This window comes from Pteropus alecto, unplaced genomic scaffold, assembly GCF_000325575.1.
Source record: "Pteropus alecto unplaced genomic scaffold, ASM32557v1 scaffold101, whole genome shotgun sequence".
Classification (NCBI taxonomy): domain Eukaryota; kingdom Metazoa; phylum Chordata; class Mammalia; order Chiroptera; family Pteropodidae; genus Pteropus; species Pteropus alecto.
In genome coordinates, this window is record NW_006432945.1 from 14714081 (window position 1) to 14728476 (window position 14396).

Sequence of the window (14396 nt, forward strand, 5' to 3'; positions counted from 1 at the left end):
TAGTGTCGCAGATTCATCATGTGGTACATATGTAATATTTTTTAGGTTCCCTTTATAATCTTGGTCTAGGAGATGACGCAAGGGGAATGCGTGTTAAGTTCATTGATGAACCTATAACGACGAACTCTGATGAGATGACAACGGTAGAAGCTTCGCCGGTTAGACCGCTGGAGGGTTTTTTATTGTCTCTGCTATCGAAAGAGATAAAGCGGCTGCATGAATAATCATTAGACCCTTGATCTCAATAAAAAGTAAACCGAGATGAAAACAAGGCAAAAAAAAGCATCTCTCATTCTAGCGGAACAATGTTGGGGGAAACAGGCCCGAGCTGTTGATGGTGGAGATGGGATGGGGGAGCGGGTTACCTGAGCGCGTGGCTCGGTTGACACAGTTGGACTGCGGAGGTATAGGCACCCTCGTGGTGACACTGCATTCAAACACACATGGACCCTCGGATGTCATCAGGAACCTTAATTTTTAGCAAAGACTAAACATAGTACAGGAAAGTCACTAATATCACCTATGCAATCAGCCGCGTCCATCCCAAATGTTAATGACCCAAGCCAGGAGACCCTCTTGCTCTAGAACCCAAGAAGGTGTATTCAGGACAACGGGCTCTTGGTACCATCGCTTCTTTCTTCGTTTTGCACCCACAAGACACGGAATTCTTCCTTTTTTCTAGGAACCTGTGCTCGGTTTGAGTTCAGCTCATGCAGATGGAACGAGTGGGCATCTGTTCATCTGACTTGACTTTCTCTAGCCAACTGAGAATCCCCTCAAACATTGCTTACTATCGTTCATTCATTAAATAAATCACACAGTAACACTGAAGCTCTGCGAAGGGATGTGATTTTATTTAAGTTTCCAATTTCCCACCTCCCGAGTTATATTTCTAACTAGGGAAAACCTGGGGGCTAAAAGAATAAATATTTTCAGAATATTTACATATTGTCGAATTGCCTTCCAGAGATGTGGCACTCACGGTTATTTATAAGAGGGCCTGTGATGCTGTGATGCGGTGACAGCTGGTTATGGTTGTAGTTGTCACTAAATAGTGGAGAGATGGCAACATGTTTATAGGCTTTAAAGAATTAACTAATACAGTAGGAGAGGTTGAAAATACAAGACGGGGAGGAAGCGACTGATGAATAAAATATCCCGGTCCTGGAGGAGAATGAAGAGGAAATTTAGAGTCTAGGTAGCAAAATGATCATTAGGCAAATTTTATGATAATTACCTCCTACTACTCAGAGCAGTAGGAATGGAGTCAAAGGTGCAGATAGATAAAATGGAGATTCAAGGTGAAGAGATCATGGAAACTGAATAAATATCAAATTATCACTTTGTACAGGCAAGGCTCTCTGCCGTAAGAATGATGAGTGAGGGTTAAGAGGTTTAAATGGAAAAGGCATGACATAAATCCCTTTGGAGCAACGCAAGAAGGAGTGAATGAAGTCTGGAGAGAAGGCTTGCTCGGCAATGCTCAGCTCCGTGTGAAGACTATACAGCTGTGATTTTTCTCCTGATTTTTCTCCAACTGAATGCACTAGCCCAGGGAGAAGCACAGAAAAGACAGAGGGTTGGGCAGATCCAACATCGAAGCATTTTAAGAAAGGGCGGAAGGAGGACTGAGCAATCAGGATGGCGAGGTTTCTGGCAAGAAAACCAAGCGGTCCCTCCTGGGGTGTAGACCAAATGGAAAAGGAGACAGAACTAGAGGACAGGAATTCTTGACGATCCGAGTGCTGGGATCTCTTTAAAGTTTAGGGACCCGAAGGGAAGGGGCAAGTGGCGAAAAACAAATGGAAAGAAAATCCTGAGGTCCATCAAAATTCAAGGAGCCACCAGCAGCAGATCCAGAACACAAAAGAGACACAAAGAAATGAAGTCAAAGAAAGAGAACTGGGGAGAAATGAAGTCACAAAAACGAAAGGAAGAGAGAACGTCAGGAAGAGAATGGTCAACAGTCTGAGCACTGAAAATAGAGCCCTGAGTTTGACCACTTGGACGTTAGTCACTGAAGGAACAGCAGTGGCAGCAGAATGGGAGGGTAGAGACCACACCAATTAGGGTTCAGGCAAGAAACAACTAGTGGACATTACTGGTTCAAGAAGCTTCCTGGAGGAAGGTGAGAGAATGGAGGTGTCATATATTGATAGGTGGGTCGTTCTGTGGCAGAGAGATTTTTTAGATTTTTTTTAGGCAGACATTGAGAGGGTGGTAGGGTGTGAGTCAAGATCTAGAGAGGATGAACAGGTCAGAGGCAGGAGGCCCTGGGGCTGGATGCGTGGGTAAGAGCTCAGCAGAAGGACGGGGATGCAGTGCAGGTGGGAGTCTAGGCTTGGAGAAGACACGCCTTATCCCGAGATGGGAGGGAAGGACTCTCCAGGTAAGCGTGGAGGTGAAGAAAAGGAGGAGGAGAGTCCTGACATTCTCCTCCAAACACCAGCATCGCAGGCGCTAAACAAACGCCATAGTGATTCCGAGTTAAGAGATGCTACAATAACTCTTTAAAATAATGAAATGTTGTCTATTAATATTCTTTTAAAGACTGGCATTAATCTCAGAAGTCTTGTATTAGAATAAAACAAACTTATTTGTCTACTCTCTTGCAAATCTTTGTGATGTCTCCTCTTCTACCATGTCAACGCAAACCTTTTATAATATCTTACATATCAAATAGACTATCAAAATATGTAAACTGAATTACTGCGACTAGGTCTCATTTGATCGTACCTAGCACTTACTGTTAGTTCTCCAGTTTTTTACAAAAAAAAGTTTTCAAAAATGAATGTATTTTGTGTCTCAGTGGTTTGCCAAAATAACTTCCCATATACGCCACTTTATAGAAGAAAAAAAAAATACCACACGTATCTGAAAGAATATCAAAGTCGAGATTTCATAATAATTATATTTCTGTCATTAAAATATCTTAATAAGATCTGAATTAATTTTCACATTTGTACCTGGGAGAAAACATCATAATGGTGAGACTGAAAACTTTGTAGCAATAGCTTTTGACCTTCTAAAGCAGAGTCGGCCGAATGTGGGCTGCAACCCATTGGCGGATTGTGAAGTCAATGTAGAGGAACAGGACCAGGACTTTTCATGAAATTATACACACACACACACACACAATTAAAAACAGCAGAGCACAACAAAAATGGCAAGGATCGGCTTCGTCTCATGAAACTTTTGAATCTGCTGTGCGTGTGTGCGTGCGCGCATGTGTGCGTGTGACATGCATTTCTTGCTTTCTTGTGGCCCAAAAACTTTGAAGAGTGCTGCCTTAAGTGATCTCGTCCAGTGTGCAGGGTTTCAACACCATTTCTATGCTAATGATTCGCAAGCACAAGTCTACATTTTCAGTGGAACCTGATGGCTCAACTCCAGGCTCATCTATGTGGTCGCTTACCTGATCTCGGTTTGGGTGTCCGACAAGCGTTGCTAGCTAATACGACCGAATCTGAAAATCTGCTCCCCCAATGTGTACGCCCTGCCTGCTCCTCTTGTGGGCCCCTCCAGCTCGGAATTTGGCAATTTTATCTTTCTGGTTCCCGAGGTCTAAAATCTCGCGGTTGTCCTTAACGTCTCTTTCTCTCTCATACCCCGCATTTAATGGATCACCAGATTCCGTCGGCTCAAACTTTACTTGTACCAAGAACCCGACCGCTTCTTGCCAGCCGCAGGGGCTCCAGCCCCTACCCCTCTGTGCTCTGGGGTCTTGCCCAGGTTCCTATAGTCTCTTCCTTCTTCTTCACTTGACCTTTCCAGACTATTTTCAAAAGAGCGACCAGAGTGCCTCTGCATAAATATAAATCAGTGCACATCCCTTCTCTACCTGAGAGCGCCTGAGGGCTTCTCGGCCTCACGCAAGTCAAGTCCCAAGTCCATATAATGGCCGCAAGGCCCCAGTGAAGCTCTGTGCCCACCACTCCTCTCCGACCTCATCCAATACGACCGCCCTTGCTGTCTTTTCCCTTTCAGACACTGTCTCCTTCCGGTTTTGAACTAACCAGGTGTGCTCCTACCTCAGGGCCTTGGCACATGCTGCTCTCACACCAGATACCTACACGGCTGATTCTATCGTCGCATTCAGGCCTCTATTTCAATGTCGCCTCCTGGATAGGCACATCCTCCCTCTACTCGCTGTCCCTGTTTTCCTACTTAATTTTTCTCCATAGCACATGTGACTATGTATATTAGAAGGCTTACCTTTTTAAGATTTGTATTTACTCATAAAAAGAGGGAACAATATCAAAATCAAAGAAATCAAAGATGCTTTACACATCATAGGGCTTGTAAGAAAAAAGAAAATGAATAAATGAATGAGGATAAAAGTGAGAAACAAGAAACGCAATCTGACGAAAATGGTTAAAACTTAAAATGCGAAAAATTATTAGTTTGAAAATAAAAACCTGAACCTGCAAACAAACAAACAAAAAGTCACAACAAAAAGAGCTACTCGAAAAACAGTACCAAAAAAACTCCCAACTCTTCTTACAAAAGACGCTAATGCTAACTTAAAATATAAAACTATATAGCTTTTAAATAAATAATGGGCCAAGACTGGATGAGGTAAGGAGTTTACCTTTCAAAACACACTCAAACTCTCTCATGGCATTCAGGTCCCTTTACGGCCACCCAGCATGCCCCGACCACTTCCCCCTGGCTGCTCGCCAGCAGAACTAACCCTTCACAGCTCTCCAGTGCTTGGGGGAGCCGGATAATTGCATGCTGACATTTTCCAGGTGTGTGGCTCCTCTGGGACCATCCTCTACCACCCTGAACACAGCCATCTGTCCCCTCCAGGCCTGCCTCGTCAGCAAAGGCACCCTAGCGCCCCTCCTGCCTCCTCCATCCCCTCCATAACTGGTCAGTTCTTTCTCAGAATTATCATTCTACCTGATACATAAATCAGTCATAAGGCTGCAGCTCCTTAAGGGGAAAGGATGCTCGCTGGGGACCCAAACACAAAGTGCAGTGTCTGACACACGGAAGCATGAGCTCACTGACCAGAGGAGGCCAGTGGAGAGCGGGGTGCCAGTTGACTTGCCCGACTCTCCCTCTGGGCTATGAAGTCTGCAAGCGCCGCGAGTTGCCTAATGAGTTTCATCACTGCATCTCCAGTGCCAGCTCAGTGACTGCCACATTCTCGGTGCCCAGATAGTTACTGGATAAATGAGCTGGTAGAAAACTAATAATCAACATCAAAATGGAGTAGCTACCCCGCGGAAAGGTAGGAAATAGATATGGAAGAGTGACATTATTTATCATGACATCAAGCTCTGTCTATCGATTTAGACATTTAGCCTCACAATATGTGCAAGTTGAAATTTATCATCCCTTTTTGAGTGGACAAAGCTGAGCCTCGGAACAGTTGAAGCAAAATTCACCAAAGATCCAAGACCCAGAGTCAGAAGTCACATTTGAACTGAGGTCGCTCCGACATTAAAAATTCCACTAAATGGTTTAGAAATTTTTTTGTTTGTTTTATTCCTAAGAAGGTCGCTACTTAAATAATAGAAACACAGGATGATGCCAAGAGCTGAATGCCAAAGGGACAAAGTGGCGGTGAAGACAAAGGAGAGAAAAGCAGGGGAGATGCGTGTTTGGGGGAGGGGCCATGCGGTTAAGGGAGACAGAGAGATGGACGGGGGAGTCACAGGTGCTCACGAGAAACAATAACAAAGAGGAGGGCGAATGATCAAAATGGAGAATAATAAGGAATAAAGAAATGGAGCCCAAGAAGGGTGGGCAATAAAAAAAAAAAAAAAATACCAATGAGTTCAAAGAGCCTATTAGCAAGGGCAGGAAATGCTCAGTTTTGGAAACAGTTTGAACATTATCAAAAGCAAAGCCGCAGGCCCTTTCTGCACCTTCAGCGCCTCCGCTGCTAAGCCAGTTACAGTAAAATCCAGAAGTAGGGCAGAAGGGCAGATCTGAGTGGGAGTTCAAACCACGTCAGCTCTGGGTGGGGGGGGATTGCCCCAGGGGACAGCCAGGGACCTGTCCAAGGTTTGAGAGTGTCATCAGAAGCAGGCAGGGACACCGACCCCATCCCGCCTGAGGGATCTGGAGAGACAGACTGGAACGCTGAGGAGTCTGTAAGGGGAAAAATGAAGGGAAAGATGATGTATAGGCAACAGCTTCGTGAGTCTGTGGCACCCAAGATGACCGCGAAGAGCTCTGAAGGGTGAGAAGGGTGCCGATGAGCAGAGAGGGAAGGAGAGGGCATTTTAGAAGGGGGAACACCCTGAGCAAAGATTCTAAGGCAGGAATTAGCATGCGAGTGAGTGAGCGTGCACCCACGTGCGTTCGTGCAAGGCGTGGGGAGCACCCATGTTTGCACTGGGAAGTAGAAAGAGACTGAATTGGACAGATAATTTTTTATCTCTAGCCGAGTGTGGACTGAAGCTCTATGTGGAGTCTATTTTTCAGACCATGGCATCATTTTAAGACGAGATGGAACCTTGTGGAGAGCCTCGCAGACCCCTCGTGAAATGGGACCAGTGAGCTTATGTGACTTGAGCAAGGCAGTATGAAAACAAGAACAATAAGCCCATGTCCTGTTGCTAAACGCTAACTGAATGAAAGGATGCTGCTGCTTATTACTAGGACTTTGCCGAGAAGCACAAGGCTCCGCCCACTGCCCCCCTCCCGTCCCATTCTGCCCACCACCTGCTTTTCTCCTTCCTCCTCTTTCCACGACCTCTTGCTAAATGCCAGCTGTATGCCAAGCACATGGTCAACGACCACGACCGGCATGACCCTTGCTTTCATGGAGTTTACATTCTGTGGTGACGGGGGAAGGCGGGGAGGGGCAAGACTGCCTCCACTGGTCCTGCGTTTAGCTCTTTTGTCCCCAGTAAGAGAAATTAGGTGGTTTGCACTCGGCTGTCCTATTTCCTGAGTATATTTCTAATGTTCCCTTAAAATAGCTAAGCTTAACAAGAGTTAAAATGGTGTGAGCAGTTTATAGATTAAAAAACAGTGACATGAGAGAAAGGTTCTGCCTGTGTAATCATTAAAGAAATGTAATTTAAAACAAGTATGAGGCGCTACTACACATTTACTGAATTAATTCTACAAATACATTTATACGACAAAATAAATGAATTGGTTCGATCACTTCGGAGAGCCAGCTGGCTGTATTAACAAGAGCTAGTCACACCTTGCGATTTTAGTATATCAATGAATGAATGAATGAATGAATGAATGAATGAATGAATGAATGAAGAAAAGGTGGTATATACAAAAGCCAGTCACAAAAGGATCAATATAAGGAATCCACTTATAAAAAGTACCTAAAACAGACTCACAGAAACAGAGTAGAATGGTGGTCGCCAGTTGCCGAGGGGAGGAGAGAATAGAGAGTCGCTGTCCGACGGGTATCAGGTTTCAAGTGTGCGAGGTGAATCAGTCGTGGACGTCTGCCACTCGGCACTGGGACTAGATCATGACAGTGCGCTGTGCACTCACACGAGTAAGAGCGCAGATCCCGTGTTACGTGTTCCTATCACGATAAAGCACAAGAGACCTTTCCTAAAAGCAAAAGGGGAACTATACGGGTAATAACAGATATGGACTGGATAATACTCGTTTTCTTTGATAGATGTTCACATAGAAATATACCACAAATTGGTATTTCGAGTTCTTAAATATATATGGAATCATTATCTGATCTATTCTGAACAACCCTCTGAAAGAAATACCAGATTTAGGTCTAAGAGATCAACTTGAACTTAACTGTCAGTGGCTTGAGACCCTTGGGGAAGTCATCGTCTTGAGCATTTTCATCTATAACAAGAGATTACACTGGATGACTGCTAGTTTTCCTACCAAAGTTAGGTTTCTATAATTCCAGATTTTAAAAAAAATGCTTTTGTGAAACTATTCACATGTGCTGTGTTTTGTCCAATGGCACAAAAAGTGAACACTCAAGAGAGCTCGCGGGATACTCGCTGCCTGAGGGGTTGTGCATTCTACAGAGTTCTCTCTGCCGCCAGCTGTGCCTCCTCTCTCAGGGGTAAAACACTGGAAGATCAATGTAATTATCACAGAAAAACAACACCAAACTTTCATTTTCCAAGCGAGTCACCACAACAAACACACATTCTCGCCTGGGGCTTTGAAGAGCTCCCTTCATTTCCCCTGTTACTGGCTATCAGCGGGTTTGGGTATGACACACCTCTCTCACTCAGAGCCAGAAAAGTAAAGGGCACAGAGAGAGAGTAAGGCTCACGAAGCCGTGACTCATTTTTGCATCTTTTGGTTTTTGATCAAATGCCAACAGATGGCAAAAGATAAATAAATGAGTCTTCAATAATGGGGTAAATGAGAACCAGTATCATCATGGGTGATTATTGAAGTTTCGTTATTAATTTTCTCCTTCCTAAAATTGTAAATAAATGCAGTACAATAGGCAGAGAACGCAACACGACACGTTCCGGGAGCGGACAGAAGTCGCACTTTTCATCTCCATGTGTGACTTACACACACACAAGCATGTTAAGGGGTGAGGTAGTAGCTGCTGACCATGAATCCTTCGGGCTTCAGTCGCCATGGCAAACGTACGCTATTTATGTAACAAAGTCTGAGTTTCTCTTTCAAAATGCATTTATTTTCTTTACTTAAAAGCAGCACAAAGGGGAAAATGCTTTTAAAAGGACCCAGACCAACGTCTGACACATCACTAGGATAAAGACTTGGAAGGAAACTGAGAGAATCCAGCCCCCTCGTTTTCTAAACGAAGCAGCCTACGGTTCAAAGAGAAATGTCTTGCTCAGGACGGCAGAGTCAATGAAGAATCGTGCCGAAATGGGCCCGGGTCTCCGGGGCCTTTCCCCAAATCCTCTGGAAACGACGGTCTCTGAATTCTGAACCTCTATTCCCATGGAGCGTGACATTCTGAGAAGTGACAGAAGATGAGAAAATGGTCCTCTGCAAAGCGCAGTGCCGAGGACGCAGCAAGCACTTATAAATATCCATGGAATAAATATGTCAAAAAGCCTGTCGCACTGGGACAAAAAAATTCTGACTTAACAGGGACAGCCAAAAAATAAGTCGTAAGGATGATAACAAGTAGAATTTCTCTAAGTGTTCCTTGATGTACGTCTGACTTTCTCAACAACAGTTTCAACTCTGTATGAGCTGGGACTATGCCACTTATTTACTTTGCCTCCCCTACACTACAGTGCGAGAAATCTCGCAAAGGCTATCTTTTTGATCCTGAAATCAGAACGTATAATATTTAAAAGGATTTTCGCACTGCTTCTTGGGGTGGCGAACTGTCTGGCAGATGGGGTTTTTGTTGTTTTTTAAACAACTTTGATATAATCCATATACCATATATTCACTCATTTAAAGTTTACAAAATTCAGTGGTTCACTAAATTGTGAAACCATCACCCCAATACATTTTAGAACATTTTCATCACCCCAAAAGAAGCTCCCTTAGCCGTCACTTCTGCCTCCACTCCGGCCCCCAGCCCGTGGCAACCACCAATCCACCTTCTGTCTCTACAGATTTGCCTCTTCTCAAGTTTCCATTGCGAATAAATGGAATCGTACTATATGCAGTCTTTTTGTGTCTGGTTTCTTTTACTTAGCATAATGTCTTCAAGGTTCATTCATGAGTCTACGGCCATGCCACCCTGAACAAACCCGATCTCGTCTGATCTTGGAAGCTAAGCAGGGTCGGGCCTGGTTAGTACTCGGAAGGGAGACCACCCAGGAAGACCAGGTGCTGCTGCGTAAAAAGTAAAAAATAAGGGATTGTAAAATGACAAGGTCCTTGCAATCTGTGAGGTCAACCAAGGGTTGCCTCGCCCAAAACAAACAAACCAACCAAAAGTTTCATTCATGTTATCACGTGTATCAGTACTTCTTTTCTTTTAATGGCCAAATAATATTCCATTGTATGAATACAGCACATTTTGGTTATCCATTTATCAGCTGACAGACATTTGACTTATTGCCACCTTTTGACTGTTATTAATAATGCAAATATAAATATTTATATATACATTTTTTCAAGGACATAAGTTCTCATTTCTCGTGGGTATATTTCTAGGAGTGGAATTGCTGGATCATGTCATTGGCAGAAGGGATTTTAATATGAAACTATTTTAGTTAGCAAGGCTTTTGTTATGATTTCTTCAGGAAATGGAACACAAGTAATAGAAATAAGATTTGTCTCATATAAATCGTTGCCAAGCTGAGGGGGGAATTTATCAATCTCTGTCAACCCGCCGTTAAGCCCAGGGCCAAGCCTTATCATTTTCCTATTGTAGACCACTGCAGATTTCCTTAGCACATCTCTCCCTCTACTCGATAAAGCCACGAAATAATTCTAAAAATGCATAATTACTATTGGGAATGACAGAGAGGATGCGTAAAATTTTATCTCCCATTTTCTCAGCCAGGTCCTTAAAGAGACTTGAGCCACCCGGATAATATCAACGAGGCTTTACATTCTAAAGTTGCAAATAAAACTGTCAATTGTTAAAACTAGATCATTTTGGATAAAATGTATAGAACAGTAGAGAGATAATTTGTATGCTAGAGACGCACTTTAAACTCTACTGCAGTCCTCTTCAGATTCAATGTGAACTTGAATTTCGGTTCACTTTACAAAATCTACAGTGTGGCATTACTAAATCATAACATATTCTTATTTTCAAAATCATCTGGTCACATGTCTGCTTCAATTGATTAGGAAGCAAACATATGACCAGATGACTTTTGAAAATCGTCAGTAGTTCTTGATCGGTAGGACAATCTTCACCTGAAGTGTAGCATTATGTATTTGACAAACCATAGTCCACTTTACATGCTTTGTCTGCTTTGTGACATAATTTCCAGGAACTCATTGTGGTGAAAACTGGGGACTTTCTGCACCAGGGTGTTGGATTGTACCTTCCCTGACCTCACCATAGCAAAGCTGAAGATGACTCTCCAGCTGCATTATCAAGGCAGCACCGGCAAGAATGTGGTGTGGCACCCCTGGGCATGGTGGGCCAGCCTGTCAGCAATCCACTTCATCAAAGACTACCAGCTAGTGATAAGGCAGTGCTCTCTATCTCTCTCTATTCAGGGGAAAACTGAAGGTCTTTGCCAACTGTTATTTACCAGGCTGATTTAATCCCCTTGGCTGTTGGTTTTTAAAATTTGAAAATGCAACTGAAAAGTCAGGCATTTTCCTTTGTATTCAAGCCCCAAATAGCAGACTAAGACACACCCATTCCTGAACTCTCAGTTCAACTGTGTTATGGCTTTCACACTAATTACGACCCGGGCACCTTCTGCTATAAACATGTGAAATATGATCAGGCATCCTGCTTTATCTATCATGGCTGGTCACATGTCTGCTTCAATTGATTAGGAATTGGTATTATTCTGTACAATTCAGGTGGCGTGGGATACAGAGAAAGAAGATGACTTTGCAGAGCCTGCATTCAAGCCTTGCTTGGCTCTTCTGTTTGCAAGATGAGTACTTTGGATAAATCACAACCTACTAGAAGCTCAGTCAACACTTTTGTAAATTAGAGGTAATTATAGTAGGACAGAGACAGTATATGTGTTCACCAACTTCTATCTTATTTTCCTCTTCCTAATCAACAGAAAGGCTGCACTTCTCAGCCTTGCAAGCAGTGAGTGTGGCGCCACTAGAACTAGGCTGGGACAGGGAAATTCGACCTTTAAAACGTCCCCTGGGGACCTTTGGCTCTCTCAACTTCTGCTACAGTAAACTTGGAGGCCATGTGTCGAGATGTGTTCCATGTCTTCTTAGATCTCATATTTATCTATGTGGCATCCATTAACCAAATTAATCTAGACCAAACTAACGGCCAGAGTTGTCTACATCTCCCCTGTGATCCAGCTTTCGTGAAGTCACAAAAATCACATTACAAACACTCTAGCCAATCCGAAATCCATACCCCCAACCACCTTCTTTATCTAACGTTCTTATACCAAGCCAATATTTCCGTGCCCTGAATCGCCGAGGGCCAGGTACCACCCTAGAACCCAGGGCCCACAAGCACTACTCAAACTAGCCAGTCCTGAGCTCCCTCCCCAGCCTCTCCTTTCCTGCGGGCAGCACGGGAAAGGCCCTGGCCTACGCTTCCCTTCGCTCCTGCCTCTGCCTCCCACTGCACCGGTGCTTCCCCATGTGGCTCTGCCTGGTGTGACAGGCCTCTTGTTTCTGGGGGAACTGTGAGTAACAATGAACTTTTAATGGCATCGACCTCTCCATGTTATTGCTCAGTCCTCTTTAAGACCCAGGCGCAAATCAAGATGATGGCCTCATAAGATGAATAATCTTTCCTGACCAGCACTGGACTTTGCATGACTGGATGATAAATGTTTGTTTTGCTAAACCACTGAAATTTTAAGGGTAATTTGTTACTGCAGCTTAGTTGCCCCTGTCCTCACCAATATAAAACCTTCACTTTCCCGGTTTAGTTCAGTGATAAGAAGAAATGAATGTATGTAAAGTATGTAACAGTTCACAGTACAAAGTCTCGCGTATGAAACTCAAAAAATGATAGTGATGGTGATGACGAATCGACAATGTCTAAATATAACATATGTAAATAAAGCAAGTATGACCTTCTGTTTATTACAACATCAAACGAAAATACCAAAACAGGTTTTCACCAGATATCAAGCAACTGGTTGAAACACTGACTTAAAACAGAGATTGTGTTGTATAAAAAATACACTTTGGCACTTTCTTCAAACAGAAAGTCACCCCCACAGAGACTGGAAACAAGAACGAGGAGGCTGTCATTAGGAGTGACACTCTCTGGGCTGGCCTTCTAGACAGAAAAACCGTGAAGCAAACCCAGGGGTAGATGCTATAGATGCCGGACATTGTTTCGCTATGCTTTTTCTTCTCCCAGGGACAAGCTATGTGCCAGGGGATTTACTTATTAGGAGGTAGTCAATGACACGTAGCAGTAATGACGCTTAGTTCGTATAACTCCTGACAGTTTACAAAGCACTCTCACAAATGCTCTAATCAGAGCCACATGGACTGATCACATAGGAAGTCACACACCACTGGCACACAGAAGTCCCCTGTGTGTATGGCATATGACTCCCCTGCCCAATTCAGATGCTACTTCCAGCACATGGAGATATTTTTCTCTTAACAGTAAAACCAGAAAAAAAACGTAGAGGCAATGGGCAGTGTTAGGACTCACATGTAATCTACAAGCTGGCTCCTCATAGCGCTTCATGGACCAGCCGCCCGGACGTCACCCGGAGCTTGTCAGAAATGCAGAATCTTGGGCCCCCGCCCCAGAGCTACTGAGTCAGATTCTGAATTTCGATAAGGTGCCCAGGTGCTTCCTCTGCACATTCGCATTTCCGAAGCATCACCTTACAAGAGTGTTCATGACTGTGTGTGAGGGAAAATAGCACAGAGAGTCCAGGAAACAAGATTAGAATATGATTATGACTAAGAAATCTGAAAGCTCAGCCTCCTAGTGCCTTCTGTCTGCAGGTAGAACCTGTTCACGGGAAGCGGGACGGGCCGCTTGGAGTCCAGAAAAGAGAAGTGATGTTCTCCCCACGTCTTGTCCACTGTCTGACATCGATGGCACGTGACCTACCAATTCATGTGTTTGTTCTAAGGGGTAATCAGTACATTGGATCATCAAAGTTGAGAGCCCCATATAATACCCTCATATTCTAATTTTATGTTTTCTGTTCATTCTTCTGATTATAATTTGACTTCTCGTCTCATGCAGTTTTTCTACACGGAAAGAACTGACCAAACAATGAGACCAAAACATTCGAGATCACTAGCAATTGTACCTTTCATCGTACGTTAACATGTTGGCTGAGTACTTTCAAAATCAATTGATTATGAATGTGCTTAAGACAAACAAGTCTACCGGAGTCCACCATGGATACGCCAATAAAATACGTCTGTCCGGACACTTATGACCACTTTCCAGAAACACGACCGTCCGAGGTTATGGTGGAACGCCCACATGACACGGCTCGACAACAAACATTAAGCACTTAGCGTGCTCCAAAAGGACCCCTGTTACGTAATTTAATTCTCACGAGCCGTGTAGTATTCCCCGTTTCACAGATGAGAAAACTGACACAGAGTCATTAAGGAACTTGACGCAATAATGACGTGACAGAAACAGGATTTTAATCCAGGTCATCTGGCACCAGCATCCACTCTCCTAACCACCGTGCTCGCTTGCCTCCGTCCTGTCTCTCAACGTTACATATTGGCTTTTCCTCTCTACTTCTCCCACCCATCCTTTTTGGATTGAGTTCAAAAACATTAACAGCTGTAAAATACCAGGAACTAAAAACTCTTGATATAAAAACGAAATTAAACCCCCAAGCGTCAGTAGGCGACTCTTT

The 14396-nt window shown here is 43.7% G+C and overlaps 1 pseudogene; it reads left to right on the top strand.

Moving 5' to 3' along the window:
- The first annotated feature begins 9637 nt into the window (after window positions 1–9637).
- On the top strand, window positions 9638–9756 carry LOC112476473 (annotated as a pseudogene).
- Window positions 9757–14396: the final 4640 nt, after the last annotated feature.